We start from the raw sequence: 19578 nt of genomic DNA, 5'->3' as shown, positions 1-19578 counted from the left end.
ATGGCTTCTAAAAGTTAACTAGAACCAGCCGTAGTGTTTTTGCAGTGTTGGACGCCGCTAAACTCCCTCCCCTCCCTTTTTTGTTGCAGCTCCCATAGGAGTCTATGGGAGTTGCCAGCGTATATGGGCTCGAAATATAGGGCAAGACCTATCGTAATATTAAAGATGCTGCAATTGTTTTTTACTTGCGTATTATACATAATGAAAAAATTGCGAAAATCAATGTATTCAAATTGCCGCGATATACCATGTATTATATGCATGTACATAGTGTGCAATTTAAATACGCTCATGTGAGTCTGGCCTTAGGGACGGATCACACAGGTTTAAGTGCATTTCGGCTGTATAAATGTGTTGTGTATTTGTGTGTACAAATACACTGTTTATTTGTGCAGGTATATAACAACACACAAAATCGAATATACAGGTTGCTTATGCATTGACACATGCCCACTGTTTTCAATGGGCTTCTACAGTGCGTAATATGGACCAATATAGGACATACCGTGTGATCGCACATTGCATTAAAAAAATGTACTCATGTCAACTAACTCATTGAAATTGTTAGGTTCTATTCATGTATTACGTTTTCAAAAATTGTGCGCCGCATACATGGCGCAAATATGCTTGTGGGAACAAGCACTAAGAAGCATACTGAACGCAGAAGATTGTCGTGCCCAAACTCCAATACATATGCCTCTACTGATCCAAAAGCACAAGAAACGTTGACTCCATAATGCTGAAAAACATATAAAGAAGTCCCAGAAGTTTGGGGATTCTGTTCAGTAAACTGATAAAACAAAATTGAAACTTTTTGGGTCTATAGATCAGTGGTATGTGTGGAGGAGAAAGAATAAAGCATATGCTGAGAAGAACACCCAGTCTACGGTGAAGCATGGCGGTGGTTCGGTGATACTTGGTGGGGTTGCTTTACTTCCTCTGGTACTGGAAACCTGCAGAGTGTGAAGGACAAGATGAATTCATTCAAGTATTAGTAAACCTAGGTGAAAGCATCATGCCTTCTGTGAGGAAGCTGAAGCTTGGGCGATATTGGATCTTGCAACAAGACAATGATTCCAAACTTATGTCAAAGTCTACCAAGGCTTGGTGTGAGAAGATTCTGGAGTGGCCTTCAGTCGGCTGACTTGAACCTGATAGAAAATCTTCAGCGGGATTTGCAGTGTGCAAACCCGAAAATATTAGTGAACTGCAATCCAATGCCAATGAAAAATGAGTTCAGATACCCCAGGAACACGGCTAGAAGTTAGTGTCTGGTCACATTTGCAGCAGGCCATAAGAACAAAAGAGCTCTCTACTAAGTACTAAAGATGCTTGTCATGAAGTGGTTAAATAATTGGGAGACTGCATTAGTCATTAAACGTGGCATTTTTTGTTGAATTTGGAGAAACCACTTCTTCTATTACTTGTGTTGAACTATTTAAATAGTGATTGCTTGATTTTTTTTGCAAGTAGCTGAAAGTTTGTAAATTTGGCAAATGAACCTAATTTGCATTGGGGGTTGAATCATTTTGATTGCAACTGTAGAGTTAAAGGAAACCTGTTAGCAACTATAAGGCCATAAACTTCCCAAAATGCCTAAACTGACAGCTCTCATCCTATACACAATGTGGATCTGCTTTGTCACACACTGATTTGACCTTGGACTAAATTTGGAGGCAGCACCTCTGTTTTCATTCTTTCACCCCAACAATTGGGATCTGGTCTTCCTAACTTGAAGTAGTCTCAGATACAGGGGCGTAACTATAGAGGGTGCAGGGGATGCGGTTGCACCCGGGCCCAGGAGCCTTAGGGGGCCCATAAGGCCTCTCCATATAGGGAGCCCAGTACTACAAATAAAGCATTATAGTTGGGCGCCCTGTTACAAGTTTTGCATTGGGGCCCAGGAGCTTCAAGTTATGCCTCTGTGCAGCATGGTTTAGGTATGGGTACGGGTACAGATACAGATAGAGGGGGGCCCCAGCTCACCTTTTGCATCAGGGCCCCTGAGCCTTTAGTTACGCCCCTGCTCAGATACGTGACAGCTCATGCTACACAAGACCAAGGCGCGGTACCAAAGGGTGTGAACTGAGACAAACAGGGGATTTATTTGAGGTCAAGGCAGATAACATAAACTTCAGTACCTCAGGCAAGAGGTCAGGACTGGCAGGACAAGTGCAATACAATAAACAGTCTGAGTCAATGGTGCACGCAAAATATAAGAGTGCACGACGCATACGGGATTCTGCATGAAGAATCCGCGGCGGGCCTGATTTTCCCCGTGGCCATGAGGCCTTAAAAAAACATATGCGGATTGTTACTTTACCCAACCTATATCTGGGTGATTTTCAAAAAGGACTTTTATAACAAATAATTGCCAGGATCTAAACTAGACTATCAACCTAATCTTGAATAATCATCTCTCCTCCCTGCTGCTGTACGTAATGTTACTACGCAGCAGTAAGTGTCTATGTATGAAAAAAGGATCATCAGAATAAGGCAGAGATGAAATGATTAATCCAATTAATCAAAGATAGGGCAGCGTGATGATGAAACCTGAACGGATTGGTCATGCGTCATTAACTTGTAAATGTTATGACATATCATTGTCTAACTCCTCTCTCTACTGGTTCAGCCCGAAAAGCAGGATTATGCAATACATTACACACACAGGACGACTGCCTTATTCCCAAACACAGTAATCCAACATCATATCTAAAGGAAAAAGACTAGTTTTTTGGGCAAAAATATTAATGCATGCTACAGAAACATACGCTGCGAGTGAAGTATACCCTTACCTTGAGGCTTCATTCACACGGGCACAACATTTTTTTGGACAGCCGTGTCACGGCCACAGCGTGGCAGAAAACCGCGTGAATAAGAGGCATCCATCAGAATGTGATATCCATCAGAATATCAGTGACCTTGGCTGTAAAGAATCCAGTTCTGTAGCATGTCCTCTCCTCACTGTGTATTCCGCATTTTTCTTCTGGCCTCCAGGTCACATGACCAGCACTCTGACAATGCTCTGTGTCCTGCAGTTAATGGGGAAGCTTTATGTTAACTGTCATAAAGAAAAACTGTTTTTCTTACCTAACACAACCAATGAGCAGCTTTCTTTTTGAAGAGTGAATACAGAGTGGAAGTTGCTCTGTAATTGGTTGGGATGGGCACGAAAGACAGTTGACATAAAGTTGAACTGTTAATTGGAGATCACAAAGCATTGTCAGAGTGCTGGTCATGTGACCCGAAGGCCAGAAGTAAAGCACAGAATACAGAGCGAGTAGGCTATAGACCTGGATTCTTCACAGTGGGATACTATGATGGATTTCTCAAAAATAAAAGAAATCTAGGGTGCTTCTTTAACCATTCATTTGAGGTGCATTGCCATACTCTCCTTTCCCTGGATGAAATAGTGACTCATTGGCAGTTTGAGAAGTTGGACCCACAGCGATAAAGTGATCACCCATCCAAATTCTATTTAAAAAGGTTAATATCACATGAGTATATTACGCTCGTATGCTATACTCCAAGAAATAAAGCCAGACTGCTCACTGAAGGTAATGATATTAAAGGCAAAACTGAAATACTTTGGCCACATAATAGAAGACAGGATACCTTGGAGAAGATGCTGATGTTGGGGAAAGTGGAAGGCAAAAAGAAGAGGGGCCGACCAAGGGCAAGATGGATGAATCATATCCTTCAGGTGACAGACTGCACCTTGGTGGAGTTGGGGGTGGTGATAGCCGACAGGAAGCTCTGGCGTGGGCTGGTCCACGAGGTCACGAAGACTCGGAAGCGACTGAACGAATAAACAACCAGATGTCTCAGCATGACTGCGGGTATCCTGACCCGAACTCAGAGCATCATAGTTTGACGAGACCCATGAACAGACCAGAACACTTGCCTGTATTGTAGGAATATAAATGCGTGTGAAACCTGCTAAAAGGGTTATCTATATGAGACAACTAATTTAAATACTTTCATTAGGGCCCTTTCACGTATGCACAATAAAACAACATTATTACCACTCCATAGGCTTAAAGCAACCCTCTGGTCCTGGACAAATACAATTGGCTTAACCACTTCTCTCACACACTATGCATTAGTATGCATCATTAATCCAAGGTGTATTTACACGGACATGAAAAGTGCACAACTTCTTTCCTATTGTGCAGCACACATAACATGTGCGTTATAATAACCCATCATTTCCACTTGGTTAATTTATACAGGTGTTTTGTGTCTCAATCAAGGCAGGTGTAGTGCCTAAAGGTGCCTCCACTCATTCAGCGATGCTGGTTCCTGTGTTAAAAGCACAGGAACCATTTTCGCTGGGACAACCTTTCGTACATCTGTTGCCCAACAGATCGTCCTGTGTAAAAGCACCCTCAGACTAATGATGCATACTAATCCACAGCGTGCATCAGGTGGGCCGGGCTCACACCAGGCGAACCGGACTCCGCATGCGGGAGGCCCGCAGCAGATTCAGGCTGTGAGCCTGGCCGGTTACCCTGCGTACCTGAGTTTTCTGTAATGCGGATGACCAAGACAGCTTGCCATCGGTCATGTGCAGTACAGTTTTTCTTTTTAGATATTTATAATTTCCCGCGCCGGCGACTAGTGATGAGGCAGGTACCCGCAGGTACTTAATGTTAAGTGCTTATGGGCTGTGGGCCAGATGGACTCCATTGACTTCAATGGAGGCCATCCATGCAAAGTCCACGGCGAAATAGAGCATGCTGCAGTTTTTCTTCTGCTTGTAGAATACACAATTCGTATTCATGATTGTGAACGAAAAAGCGAAAGTTCATGCTTTTCAATGCCTGCATTTTGCCGAGGATCCTCCACATGGATGCTGATTGAGATTCCGCAATTGGAATTCACCTGTGTGAGCCCGGCCGTAGTCAGAAAAGTGGTTCGGCCATCTGTGTTTGTCCAGGATCGGGGTGTGGTTTTAGGCCTTATTCACCCCACCTCTAGGAAGCGTTGGCTGTGATTGGTTCTCGTGCGACGCAACACAAAGGAAGGCTCCAAAGGGAAACATGGGCTACAAAACATTGGATATCGCGGCAGTATAGAGAATGCCATGATTTTTTTTTACACGCAATGTAGCAGCTTACAAAACATCTCTAATGTGAAGGAACCCATTGGAAAGCATAGGCTTCACATACATGCGCTTTATAGCTGTTGCATCGCGAGAAAATCGCACGATTGTGTTGTCTTGTGTGAAAGCGGCCTTAATGTACTGCCTGTTCCTCTACTTTATAATAGACTGAACTGGATGGACGGATGTCTTTTCTCAGCCTTACAAACTATGTTCCTGTAATCTCTTGTATACCACAATTTTATCTGCAATATTTACAGAACACTGTGACTCTGTCTTAAAGAAAATACAAAACAAATACCATTCTTTGGCCTTGGAAACGTGTTCAGTTTTGCTTCTGCAACTCAAGAAAAGTTTGAAAATAGTTTGAAAATATTGAACCATCTAATAATGTACACTCATTGTCGAAAGAAATCAAGCAACTAGAAGTTGTCAGTTTGCTGCAAAACTCATCATGCAGTTACATCTCTTCTATTTTAACCCCTTAAGGACCAGGCTGTTTTGTACCTTAAGAACCAGACACTTTTTAGGGATTTTACCCATGCGGGGGTATTAATTGCTCTATTCTTTCTCTTTAGCTACCAAAATTATTTTTGCTGCATTTTTTCCCTGTGACATATATAGCTATTTTTTTAATATCTTTTTTCACTGACTCTTTTTCTGGGGTAAAAAGCTAAAAAAATGATTTTTAAAAAACATTAATAGTTTATTTTAAAATTAGGATATTTATGCAAAATTAAAGTATGGGAACTGGTTCCTCGTATTGTTTTAGGCGTTTTGATATATAATATGTATGGTTTTAGATTACAGGGCACATACGGCGACGGTTTTGGTTGGAGTCGACTTTGGGTCATTTTCTTGTAATCTTCATTATTCTGTAATTTTTTTAAACTTATTTATGTAACTATTTTTTTTACCATCTACGACCCCCATGACATAATATAAGATCTCTAGGGGTCATTTACATGGTCTTTTTTTATTACACACTATTTTGCCACTGTAGCTGGGGCATCCATAGAAGCCCCAATTACAGAGGAAAACATCCCCCTGTAGTGACAATAGTCACTGGTAAAGCTGATCAGGGGCTGCTAGAACCCTGCAGCTCTGCTGTAACAGGGGAACCTGACGATATGCAAGAAGCTGGATATTATTATCAATGGATTGCCTGCCACCTGGGCCATTCTGACCAGACTGTTAGGAGGTGTTGGGATCAGTGAATGTGTAAGGACACACACACAAGGTGACTGGGCTCAGGATGCCCTCGAGAGACCACCAGTAAAGAGAGGTTCATCTGGTCATCCGACAAACACAAGCAGTTCCAACTATTTCACTGTTCGTCATCCAGAGACAGGTGGCACCATCGTCATAGGCCCCTGTGTCTGTTGGAACCACTTCTAGGTGCTTGGCTGAAGGACATTTGGTCTCACGGTGTCCATTACATGTACTGGCTACAACAACCACCCACCGTCGCCTTCATTTGCAGTGGTGCCATGAACGATGAAACCGGACTGCTCTAAGGTGGAACTGTGTTGTCTTTAGCAATGAATTAAGGGTTAGTTTGAGCACTGACAACACCCATGTTCATGTCTGGAAACCTAGGGATGAGCGCCTCAATCTTCTTTTTGCTGTGGAGCTGCACAATGCTCCCACTGCTGGTGTGATGGTTTGGGGGGCATCGCATATGACAGTAAGGCCCCCTGCACACGGGCGGAAATTCTGCAGCGGGATTTACTGCAGAATTTCTGTCCGTGCCCACCTGCATAGGATTGCATTGAAAAACGCAATGCTAGGCAGACGGACGCGATTTGTCAGTGTAAAAATACACGTGGAAAACAAGTTGCGGCATGTTCTATTTCTGTGCCAAATATCACTCCCGGGCCGCCAACTCCGCTGTGCGCATGTGCTGGCTGGCCAGTAGCCGGCACTCACAGAGCTGGAGCCGCGGGAGCAGGTGAGACCCGCACTGGTCCCTGCAGGGGCACAGGTTGGGTCCCACTGCAAGAATTCTCGCAGCGGGATCCAACCCGGCAGTCTGCAGGCAGCCTTAATCACCTCTAGTAGTGGTACAAGGGACAATGACAGTTCAGAGATATGTTCAGGACATCCTGCAGCCACATGTGTTGCCTCTCATGACAGGACTTCCAAGAGGCATTTTCCAGAAGGACAATGCTTGGCACACAGCAATGTTAGATCCTCTATTCAGACTGACTTCTCTCTCCCTGGGTCTGGCAGATGTGGGCGTCATCCTGCTCTCCCTGAAACCTGAGCTTTATTACCTGCTTTCAGCACTGCTATGGTTGATTGCTCCAGGGCTTCTCTGCTCAGATGTAGGCTCTTTGCCAATCGCCTTCCTATATAGCTATGCTGGGACTTCCCATCAGTGCTGCAGAGTTGATGTTGTCTGAAGTCCTACTCTCTGACTCCCAGCTTGTACCTGTTTGTGCAAATAACCTGTTTGTATTCTGTGTTCTGTGATTTGTCATCCTGCCTGATCTTGCACTCATCTGTATATACTAGGTGCCTGTTCCTCTGTGTTTCCTTGCAAGCCTCTTCCCCTGTCTCCTGTTTTCTCCCAGTCTTGGTCTGTTATATAAGTGTTCTGTCCTGTCAGGGTCATGCAGTGGCTAAAGGAAGACCGCGGGGTCGTTCTTATCAGGATGCCAGCCCTGCTTGCAGGCAGGGTCTTCCCTTTCCTGCATTCTAGTTTAGGGCTAGGTACCTTCCCTAGTTTGCATTCTCAGACTGGGTCACAGTCATCTAGTATCTCACCTCTGCACGCTAGATAATCAGCTATCGGCCTTGCTGGATCGGGTCATCATATATCCGGTAGGTTGACGCAGTAGATCCACGTCCACTTCCCTAACACTAAGGTCCAGTGTGGACCAATGAGAGGCGGTGTGAGAAGCCGCGTCAGGTACTTGGAGTTGAGGTCCGGTGCAGACCAGTTTAGGTCCGTCACCTGTCTGACAGAGGAGGGCGCCCTCCAGATACCCCAGGCAGGGTTAGTGATGTGACCCTGTGGGTTTTAAACCCTGGACATTTGTATGCTGTTGTGTATTATACAAGTTTACTGTGCTGTGTGCAATAAATACTGGCATTCGCCAGTTTAAAAGAAATCCTGTCTCTGGAGCATCTGTCGACACGTGTGGTGCCCATTTATGGTCCGAGAGTCGGCGATCCACAGGCAAGTAACCCTACTTGCCACACAACCCATACAATAAATTGAACACATTTTTTATTCTGCACAGCAAACACTATAAAAAAAAGCAAAGAAACAGAGACAAAATGCTTTTTCTTTTGTTCATTTTGCCACGCAACAAAATCCAATAAGTGATCACAAAAGCCATATATACCCCAAAATGATAACAATAAAAACTATAGCTTGTTATAAAAAGGTTTTTATTTAGCAAAAGTGGAAAAACCTAAAAAAATGTATATAATTTTGGCATCATCGTAATTGTACTGACCAACAGAAAAATGTTATCATGCCGTGTGTGAATGCCAATAAAAAAAAGGCAGAATTGATGTGTTCTTTCACCCTGCCTCCCCCCAAAAACTTAATAAAAGTTATACAATATATTATATGTTCCCCAAAATGGTACCAATAAAAAAAACGCAATCCACACGGGTTAAACTCGCAGCACACCTCAGGGTTCTTCAAACCAAACCGAAAAGGGGACTAATAAGTCCAACGGGTGCACGCCAGCAATGTGGGGGTCAGAGCCTCAGAAGACCCCCCAAAGTATATCACAGTATCTCACAAAAAGGTTCGTGGCAGCATCCAGGGCGTAATGCAAAAATAAATAATTTATTCCTCCAAGAACATGCTACGTTTCGACCCTCATGGGGTATTTCTCAACCATGAGGGTCGAAACGTAGCATGTTCTTGGAGGAATAAATTATTTATTTTTGCATTACGCCCTGGATGCTGCCACGAACCTTTTTGTGAGATACACCAATAAAAAAAACTACAGCTCTCCATGCAAGAAACAAGCCCTCATACAGCTGAGAATTTAAAAATGTTAGGCTTTTGAAACGTGGAGATTAGTGATGAGCGAGCATACTCGCTAAGGGCAATTGCTCGATCGAGCATTGCCCTTAGCGAGTACCTGCCCGCTCGAGAGCAAAGATTCGGCTGCCGGCGGCGGGCAGGGAGCTGCGGGGGAGAGCGGGGAGGAATGGAGAGGAGATCTCTCTCTCCCTCTCTCCCCCTCTCCCCCCTGCTCCCCCCTGCTGACTGCCGCAACTCACCTCTCACCCGTGCTGGCAGCCGAACCTTTTCTCCCGAGCAGGGAGATACTTGCTAAGGACAATGCTCAATCGAGCAATTGTCCTTAGCGAGTATGCTCGCTCATCTCTAGTGGAGATAAAAGCCCACAAATATAGTTGTGTCCTAAAGTACCAAACTAGGCCACATCCTTAAAGAATTAAGAGAGAAAGCTGTATCCGTTATACCAAATTATACCATATGCCCTAAATCAGAAAAGTATTTTACACTACTTCTGCTTCTCTTAATAAATAGACAGCTCCCACTTGTTAAAGGGAACAATACCAGTATGGAATCGCTAATCATTAGAGATGAGCGAGCACCAAAATGCTCGGGTGCTCGTTATTCGGGACGAACTTTTCGCGATGCTCGAGGGTTCGTTTCGAGTAACGAACCCCATTGAAGTCAATGGGCGACCCGAGCATTTTTGTATATCGCCGATGCTCGCTAAGGTTTCCTTGTGTGAAAATCTGGGCAATTCAAGAAAGTGATGGGAACGACACAGCAACGGATAGGGCAGGCGAGGGGCTACATGTTGGGCTGCATCTCAAGTTCACAGGTCCCACTATTAAGCCACAATAGCGGCAAGAGTGGGGCCCCCCCCTCCCAAAAACTTTTACTTCTGAAAAGCCCTCATTAGCATGGCATACCTTAGCTAAGCACCACACTACCTCCAACAAAGCACAATCACTGCCTGCATGACACTCCACTGCCACTTCTCCTGGGTTACATGCTGCCCAACCGCCCCCCCTCCCCCCACAGCGCACACCAAAGTGTCCCTGCGCAGCCTTCAGCTGCCCTAATGCCTCACCACCCTCATGTCTATTTAGAAGTGCGTCTGCCATGAGGAGGAAACGCAGGCACACACTGCAGAGGTTGGCACGGCTAGGCAGCGACCCTCTTTAAAAGTGGCGGGGCGATAGCCCACAATGCTGTACAGAAGCAATGAGAAATAGAATCCTGTGCCACCGCCATCAGGAGCTGCACACGTGGGCATAGCAATGGGGAACCTATGTGTCACACACTATTCATTCTGTCAAGGTGTCTCTGCATGCCCCAGTCAGACCGGGCTTTTTAATTCATAGACACAGGCAGGTACAACTCCCTATTGTGAAGTCCCTGTCGACCGACAGCATGGGTGGCTTCCTGGAACCCACCGGCGGTACATAAAAATATCCCATTGCAGTGCCCAACACAGCTGAGGTAGTAATGTCGTGCTTAATGCAGGTGGGCTTCGGCCCACACTGCATGCCCCAGTCTGACTGGGGTTCTTTACAAGTGGAAACAGATGCATTTATAATTCCCTGTGGACCCACAGCAGGGGTGGGTGCAAGGAAGCCACCGGCGGTACATAGAAATATCCCATTGCATTGCCCAACACAGCTGAGGTAGTAATGTCGTGCTTAATGCAGGTGGGCTTCGGCCCACACTGCATGCCCCAGTCAGACTGGGGTTCTTTTCAAGTGTACAGATGTAGTAAAAACTCTGTGTGCACCTACAGCATGGGTGGCTCCCTGGAACCCACCGGCGGTACATAGAAATATCCCATTGCATTGCCCAACACAGCTGAGGTAGTAATGTCGTGCTTAATGCAGGTGGGCTTCGGCCCACACTGCATGCCCCAGTCAGACTGGGGTTCTTTTCAAGTGTACAGATGTAGTAAAAACTCCGTGTGCACCTACAGCATGGGTGGCTCCCTGGAACCCACCGGCGGTACATAGAAATATCCCATTGCATTGCCCAACACAGCTGAGGTAGTAATGTCGTGCTTAATGCAGGTGGGCTTCGGCCCACACTGCATGCCCCAGTCAGACTGGGGTTCTTTTCAAGTGTACAGATGTAGTAAAAACTCTGTGTGCACCTACAGCATGGGTGGGTGCCAGGAAGCCACCGGCGGTACATAGAAATATCCCATTGCATTGCCCAACACAGCTGAGGTAGTAATGTCGTGCTTAATGCAGGTGGGCTAAAAATGTATTTGATTACACTGTAGGCGAGGGCCCACAAAAATTGCTATATCAACAGTACTAATGTACCTGAAAAAAATTGGCCATGGCCAACCAAGAGGGCAGGTGAAACCCATTAATCGCTTTGGTTAATGTGGCTTAAGTGGTAACTAGGCCTGGAGGCAGCCCAGTTTAACGAAAAATTGGTTCAAGTTAAAGTTCCAACGCTTTTAAGAGCATTGAAACATATAAAAATTGTTTAGAAAAATTATGAGTGAGCCTTGTGGCCCTAAGAAAAATTGCCCGTTCAGCGTGATTACGTGAGGTTTCAGGAGGAGGAGCAGGAGGAGGAGGAGGAGGAATATTAGACACAGATTGATGAAGCAGAAATGTCCCCGTTTTGGATGGTGAGAGAGAACGTAGCTTCCATCCGCGGGTGCAGCCTACGTATTGCTTACGTATCGCTGCTGTCCGCTGGTGGAGAAGAGAAGTCTGGGGAAATCCAGGCTTTGTTCATCTTGATGAGTGTAAGCCTGTCGGCACTGTCGGTTGACAGGCGGGTATGCTTATCTGTGATGATTCCCCCAGCCGCACTAAACACCCTCTCCAACAAGACGCTAGCCACAGGACAAGCAAGCACCTCCAGGGCATAAAGCGCTAGTTCAGGCCACGTGTCCAGCTTCGACACCCAGTAGTTGTAGGGGGCAGAGGCGTCACCGAGGATGGTCGTGCGATCGGCTACGTACTCCCTCACCATCCTTTTACAGTGCTCCCGCCGACTCAGCCTTGACTGGGGAGCGGTGACACAGTCTTGCTGGGGAGCCATAAAGCTGGCCAGGCCCTTAAAGACTGTTGCACTGTCTGGGCTGTACATGCTGCTCGATCTACGCACCTCCCCTGCTACATGGCCCTCGGAGCTGCGCCTTCTGCCACTAGCGCTGTCGGATGGGAATTTTACCATCAGCTTGTCCGCCAGGGTCCTGTGGTATAGCAACACTCTCGAACCCCTTTCCTCTTCGGGAATGAGACTGGGAAGGTTCTCCTTATAGCGTGGGTCGAGCAGTGTGTACACCCAGTAATCCGTAGTGGCCAGAATGCGTTGAATGCGAGGGTCACGAGAAAGGCATCCTAACATGAAGTCAGCCATGTGTGCCAGGGTACCTGTACGCAACACATGGCTGTCCGCACTAGGAAGATCACTTTCAGGATCCTCCTCCTCCTCCTCCTCCTCCTCCTCAGGCCATACACGCTGAAATGATGACAGGCAACCAGCATGGGTACCGTCAGCAGTGGGCCAAGCTGTCTCTTCCCCCTCCTCCTCATCCTCCTCATCCTCCTCCTCCTCCTCCTAAACGCGCTGAGATATAGACAGGAGGGTGCTCTGACTATCCAGCGACATACTGTCTTCCCCCGGCTCTGTTTCCGAGCGCAAAGCGGCTGCCTTTATGGTTTGCAGGGAACTTCTCAAGATGCATAGCAGAGGAATGGTGACGCTAATGATTGCAGCATCGCCGCTCACCACCTGGGTAGACTGATCAAAGTTTCGAAGGACCTGGCAGATGTCTGCCAACCAGGCCCACTCTTCTGAAAAGAATTGAGGAGGCTGACTCCCACTGCGCCGCCCATGTTGGAGTTGGTATTCCACTATAGCTCTACGCTGCTCATAGAGCCTAGCCAACATGTGGAGCGTAGAGTTCCACCGTGTGGGCACGTCGCACAGCAGTCGGTGCACTGGCAGATTAAAGCGATGTTGCAGGGTGCGCAGGGTGGCAGCGTCCGTGTGGGACTTGCGGAAATGTGCGCAGAGCCGGCGCACCTTTACGAGCAGGTCTGTCAAGCGTGGGTAGCTTTTCAGAAAGCGCTGAACCACCAAATTAAAGACGTGGGCCAGGCATGGCACGTGCGTGAGGCTGCCGAGCTGCAGAGCCGCCACCAGGTTACGCCCGTTGTCACACACGACCATGCCAGGTTGGAGGCTCAGCGGCGCAAGCCAACGGTCGGTCTGCTCTGTCAGACCCTGCAGCAGTTCGTGGGCCGTGTGCCTCCTATCTCCTAAGCTGAGTAGTTTCAGCACGGCCTGCTGACGCTTGCCCACCGCTGTGCTGCCACGCCGCGCGACACCGACTGCTGGCGACGTCCTGCTGTTGCTGACACATCTAGATTGCGAGACAGAGGTTGAGGAGGAGGAGGAGGAGGAGGGTGCTTTAGTGGAAGAAGCATACACCGCCGCAGATACCACCACCGAGCTGGGGCCCGCAATTCTGGGGGTGGGTAGGACGTGAGCGGTCCCAGGCTCTGACTCTGTCCCAGCCTCCACTAAATTCACCCAATGTGCCGTCAGGGAGATGTAGTGGCCCTGCCCGCCTGTGCTTGTCCACGTGTCCGTAGTTAAGTGGACCTTGCCACTAACCGCATTGGTGAGGGCGCGTACAATGTTGCGGGAGACGTGGTCGTGCAGGGCTGGGACGGCACATCGGGAAAAGTAGTGGCGACTGGGAACTGAGTAGCGCGGGGCCGCCGCCGCCATCATAGCTTTGAAGGACTCCGTTTCCACAACCCTATACGGCAGCATCTCAAGGCTGATAAATTTGGCTATGTGGACGGTTAACGATTGAGCGTGCGGGTGCGTGGTGGCATACTTGCGCTTGCGCTCCAACACTTGCGCTAGCGACGGCTGGACTGTGTGGTGCGAGACATTGGTGGATGGGGCCGAGGGCAGCGGAGGTGAGGGTGTGGGTGCAGGCCATGAGACGGTTGTGCCTGTGTCCTGAGAGGGAGGTTGGATCTCAGTGGCAGGTTGGGGCACAGGGGGAGAGGCAGCGGTGCAAACCGGAGGCGGTGAACGGCCTTCATCCCACCTTGTGGGGTGCTTGGCCATCATATGTCTGCGCATGCTGGTGGTGGTGAGGCTGTTGGTGGTGGCTCCCCGGCTGATCTTGGCGCGACAAAGGTTGCACACCACTGTTCGTCGGTCGTCAGGTGTCTCTGTGAAAAACTGCCAGACCTTAGAGCACCTCGGCCTCTGCAGGGTGGCATGGCGCGAGGGTGTGCCTTGGGAAACACTTGGTGGATTATTCGGTCTGGTCCTGCCTCTACCCCTGGCCACCGCACTGCCTCTTGCAACCTGCCCTGCTGATGCCCTTGCCTCCCCCTCTGAAGACCTGTCCTGAGTAGGCGTTGCACACCAGGTGGGGTCAGTCACCTCATCGTCCTGCTGCTCTTCCTCCGAATCCTCTGTGCGCTGCTCCCTTGGACTTACTGCCCTTACTACTACCTCACTGCAAGACAACTGTGTCTCATCGTCATCGTCCTCCTCACCCACAGAAAGTTGTTGAGACAGTTGGCGGAAGTCCCCAGCCTCTTCCCCCGGACCCCGGGAACTTTCGAATGGTTGGGCATCAGTGACGATAAACTCCTCTGGTGGGAGAGGAACCGCTGCTGCCCAATCTAAGCAGGGGCCCGAGAACAGTTCCTGGGAGTGTTCCCGCTCCTGAGCAGGTGTCATTGTAGTGGAGTGAGGAGGCTGGGAGGAAGGAGGAGCAGCAGACAGAGGATTCGGATTTGCAGCACTGGACGGCGCAGAACTGTGGGTGGATGATAGCTTGTTCGAAGCACTTTCTGCCATCCAGGACAGGACCTGCTCACACTGCTCATTTTCTAATAAAGGTCTCCCGCGTGGACCCATTAATTGGGCGATGAATGTGGGGACGCCAGAAACGTGCCTCTCTCCTAATCGTGCAGCAGTCGGCTGCGACACACCTGGATCAGGAGCTCGGCCTGTGCCCACACCCTCACTTGGCCCTCCGCGTCCTCGGCCACGTCCACGTCCTCTAGGCTTACCCCTACCCCTCAGCATGCTGTATTACCAGTGATTTGATTTCCCAGGCAGGAAATAAATTGGCGCAAGCCTGCAGGCCAAATATAATGTTTTCGCTTTTTTGCAAAGGGAAGACCCACGAATACCACTGCGTGTATTCAATGAAAAACAAGAAGTTTAATATCTGTGGTGTGGCCCTCAAAAAGTGTCACACAAGTATAGTGTAGTAGAGTTATTAACTCTAGCAGAGCAGGTATTTGCCAGTCAGGAAAGACAATGGCGCTAGGCTGCAGTAAAGCGTAGCTGGTTGCGTCTGATTTTTGTACGTTGTACACGCAGCACACACGTACACGGAGACCTTAGGACTGACACAGGCAGGCCAAATATAATTTCTTTTCCTTTTTAGCTTAGGGAAGACCCCACTGCGTATATTCAATGAACAAGAAGTTTAATATCTGTGGTGTGGCCCTCAAAAAGTGTCACACAAGTATAGTGTAGCAGAGTTATTAACTCTAGCAGAGCAGGTATTTGCCAGTCAGGAAAGACAATGGCGCTAGGCTGCAGTAAAGCGTAGCTGGTTGCGTCTGATTTTTGTACGTTGTACACACAGCACACACGTACACGGAGACCTTAGGACTGACACAGGCAGGCCAAATATAATTTTTTTCCTTTTTAGCAAAGGGAAGACCCCACTGCGTGTATTCAATGAATAATAAATGTCTTCTGGCCCTGCCTACACAATTCTATCCCTGTAGTATTAATGCCGGGTGCAATGCTCTGCACAGCCGGTTTTGAGGAAAAAAAAAAATGCAACACTGCTAACAGCAGCCTGGACAGTACTGCACACGGATAGAAGTGGCCCTAGAAAGGACCGTTGGGGTTCTTGAAGCCTACACTAACTCCTAACACTCTCCCTGCCTAACCCCCACTTCTGTCCCTATTGCTGGGCGCAATGCTCTGCAGATCCAATTTTGGACAAAAAAAAAAAAAAAATACTGTGCTAACACAGTACTGCACACTAATAGATGTGGCCCTGAGAAGGACCGTTGGGGTTCTTGAAGCCTACACTGACTCCTAACGCTCTCCCTACAGCAGCACCAGCAGCAGCACTTTCCCTCAGCTAAGTCACAAGGCATGTGTGGCGAGCCGCGGGAGGGGCCGATTTTTATACTCGGGTGACATCAGATCTCCCCAGCCACTCACAGCAGGGGGGTGGTATAGGGCTTGAACGTCACAGGGGGAAGTTGTAATGCCTTCCCTGTCTTTCAATTGGCCAGAAAAGCGCGCTAACGTCTCAGAGAGGAAACTGAAAGTAACCGGAACACCGCGTGGTGCTCGTTACGAGTAACGAGCATCCCGAACACCCTAATATTCGCACGAATATCAAGCTCGGACGAGTACGTTCGCTCATCTCTACTAATCATGCAATAGCCTAAAATGTTAGTGTTGATTTACCAACAGAGAATACGTCTATGCTATCTCCTAAACAAAAGATCAATGTTAGTATATTTCTATTAATGATTTGTTACAATTGTGCTAAAAGGCAGTGCCCTCATTCATAGTTGTTTCATACGAACGGAAGAGGACTAACGTGAATTTGTAGTGTTGATACACAGAAGATTACCTCATTGTATCTCAACACCATGGTTAAGGATTTGTTGTGATCTGCCCACATGACGCAGTCCATGACAATATTTGAAGCATTGTCTTTCTCTATTGACAAAATCCTGAAAGGTTGCAAGCAGCATGAGACATTGACGTCACACACACCTTGTAATGATAAACCTGGCGACCTTCAACTGTTTAGAGCAAACTACGCCAAAGAATTTGACAGCAAACTACGAAAGAGTTTTACATCACACAGCCTTCCTACACTGGATACAATACTAACATGCTCTTACATGTTCCAGCAGAATTACTGATTTATTGCTGCTTTTAATGGACTCTTTCGCATACAGCATTTCACTAACAGGAAAAATTATGACCCATTTAAAGAGCAACTGCAGCTACAAAAAGACTTGTCGTTCTTGGCGTAGCAAATGGTAGTACAGAGGTCACACTTGCACCCTTGCTTCAAACTTTACTGTATCATTAATTAAACACTGTGAACTATAACACTTAATCAGATATTGGACTGAAAACATGTGCAGCAGTGCATATGAAGGATGACTATAGTAACAGGGAGGATTTTCCACTAAGGGAATTATTCCCATAGTTGCCGTTACAGTCTATATCAATTCATCTCAATGGGACATCAAGGCAAAATAAGATTAGGATAAAAGACTACATTTTTAAAAACTTTTCCTATATTGTTTCTATAGATATTTATAAATCATATATAATATATCTCAAAATAGAAACTATCATTAGTAATTCACATGCAGCAAATTTAGTGCAGAACTTTCTCTGATTCAAACAATCTTCCATGCATCTGAATGGGGTTGTTGATACATCATGTGCACGGTCTTCTGCAAGCTCCATTCAGATAAGTAAGAAGGTTGTAGGAAATTTTTGCAACAAATCTGCTACTTGTGAATTTACTGTTACAGTAGAACAATGCAATACTATCTGTTTAAATCGCAGTCCCCTTATTGTATATATACATGAAAATAGTAGCAAAACCTGAAAGCAAATGTTACATCTGAGTTCTTCTACCGATTTGTGCAAGCTAGCTATTATGAAACATCTTGCAAGATGAAAAATCTTTACACAATAACCGTTAACAATTCACGTCATTGCTTATGTAAACTTAGTCACAGGAAACTGTAAATAACCTATAGAAGTTTATCTGTCAGAGGTGATGCAACTAAACTTGAGATTTCATATATAGAACCTGTAGACAAAATAGACAGAGGGAAATGTATCAGTATGTAGCAGATGACTTTTGTGTGAGAGGAATTCATATACTTTTTATACAGTCAGTAATGTAGCAGATATTTCCTAGTGGAGAATTAATGAAATATGAGCAGAGAATAAAAAAATACTAACAAAGATTAGGATGATTATTATCATTAATTCCCCACTCTAAGGGCGCCCACCCACTGGCGATTTTTTTTCCTTTGCGTTTTGCGTTTTTTCTCAAGAGCAATTAGAATTGAATGTGTTCCTGTCCACTTGCGTTTTTTTTTCAGTCCGTTGCAATTTTTAACATAGGAACTGTCAGTTGCATATGTGTCCTTATTTTTCTCTTAATGCACCCATGAATGTCAATGGAAATTAACGGAAAAGGCGCGAAAAAGCCGCGAAAATGCCACCAAAAACGCGCGGAAAACGCTGCGTTTTTCACGCACGAAAATCGCAAATGCCAGTGGGTGGGCGCCCTTATGCAGATTATATCTACTACATTACTGAATGCATAGAAAGTATATCAAATACTGCATATGTAAAAAAAAAAATAAACGGTGTGATATATAAGCAGCCATATAGTAGAAAATACTGCAGGCTTTATTTAGAACTGTCCATAAAAACACATGAAAAAAGCCACAGCTTACATTTTCAAGCTGACATACTGCCGTCTGTGATAGCAAACGGAGGGCGGTAAGTCTCCTTGGAACATTGTAAGTGGTGGCTGTTACTTTTAGCATGCATTTTTATAGATATGGTATTTCTAAATAACACCTACAATATTTTTACTACCCTATATGAATGCTGATCCACTGATGAGATCTGGTTATTGCTCTCTACTATATATATATGTGCCCCATTATTCTTTGTGTGTTAGTTACTTGGAACTGCACTAGTTTTTAAGCTTGCTGACTAAGTTTGGGCTCATGCAATGACCCTGTACAGTAGTAGTACACAGATGCTATATAATGCCATATTAGGCACTGCTATATAGTGCCCCCATGATGAAATACCTCCACAACATGGCCATGTGCACTCAAATAATAAAACTTGCATATGCTCATGAATATTCCTCTTCTCTCTGTCTGTACTGTATTTTTTAAGGCAACAGCTTGTTCTCCAGAGCTGCTCTTCCTTATGTAACTGGTGACAGGAGATAGCAAAATATTTTGAAGCTAAAGCTTTCAGTCATCTAGTCTTAGTTGATACATGTGGGATCCCATAGGTAGGTAGATTAACCCCTTATGGACATGACCTATTTTGGCCATAAGGGCGCAACAATTTTGGGGGGATTTTCACTTTTCAAAAGCCATAACTGTTTTATTTTTCCGCCGACATGGCCATATGAGGGCTTGTTTTTTTCATGGCAAATTGTAGTTTTCATTGATACCATTTTTAGGTATATATTATTTATTGTAAAACTTTTATTAATTGTTTTTGGAGAGCAGGTAGTGAAAACACCAATTCTGAGATTTTATTTACAGGGTTAATCATGGATCATAAATTACATGATACATTTTTCCCGCGGGCTTGTACAATTATAATGATACCAAAATTATAACTTTTTTTCAGGTTTTTCCACTTTTGCACATAAAAAAAC

At 46.1% G+C, this 19578-nt stretch overlaps 1 protein-coding gene across 2 annotated transcripts in view; it reads right to left on the bottom strand.

Moving 5' to 3' along the window:
- Positions 1-19578, bottom strand: part of PDE8A (phosphodiesterase 8A) — a 261199-nt gene that overhangs the window by 224360 nt on the left and 17261 nt on the right. Inside the window, exon 1 of one of the 2 annotated variants that reach the window (XM_066592665.1) lies at positions 2796-2865. The exons of the other annotated variant lie outside the window; for it this stretch is intronic. The gene's annotated coding sequence lies outside the window, so the exon portion shown is untranslated. Of the gene's footprint in view, positions 1-2795; positions 2866-19578 lie in introns of those variants that run through there. 2 annotated transcript variants of the gene reach the window in all.

Source organism: Eleutherodactylus coqui, chromosome 2 (genome assembly GCF_035609145.1).
Source record: "Eleutherodactylus coqui strain aEleCoq1 chromosome 2, aEleCoq1.hap1, whole genome shotgun sequence".
Taxonomy (NCBI): domain Eukaryota; kingdom Metazoa; phylum Chordata; class Amphibia; order Anura; family Eleutherodactylidae; genus Eleutherodactylus; species Eleutherodactylus coqui.
This window is presented reverse-complemented; position numbering and strand designations above follow the sequence as displayed.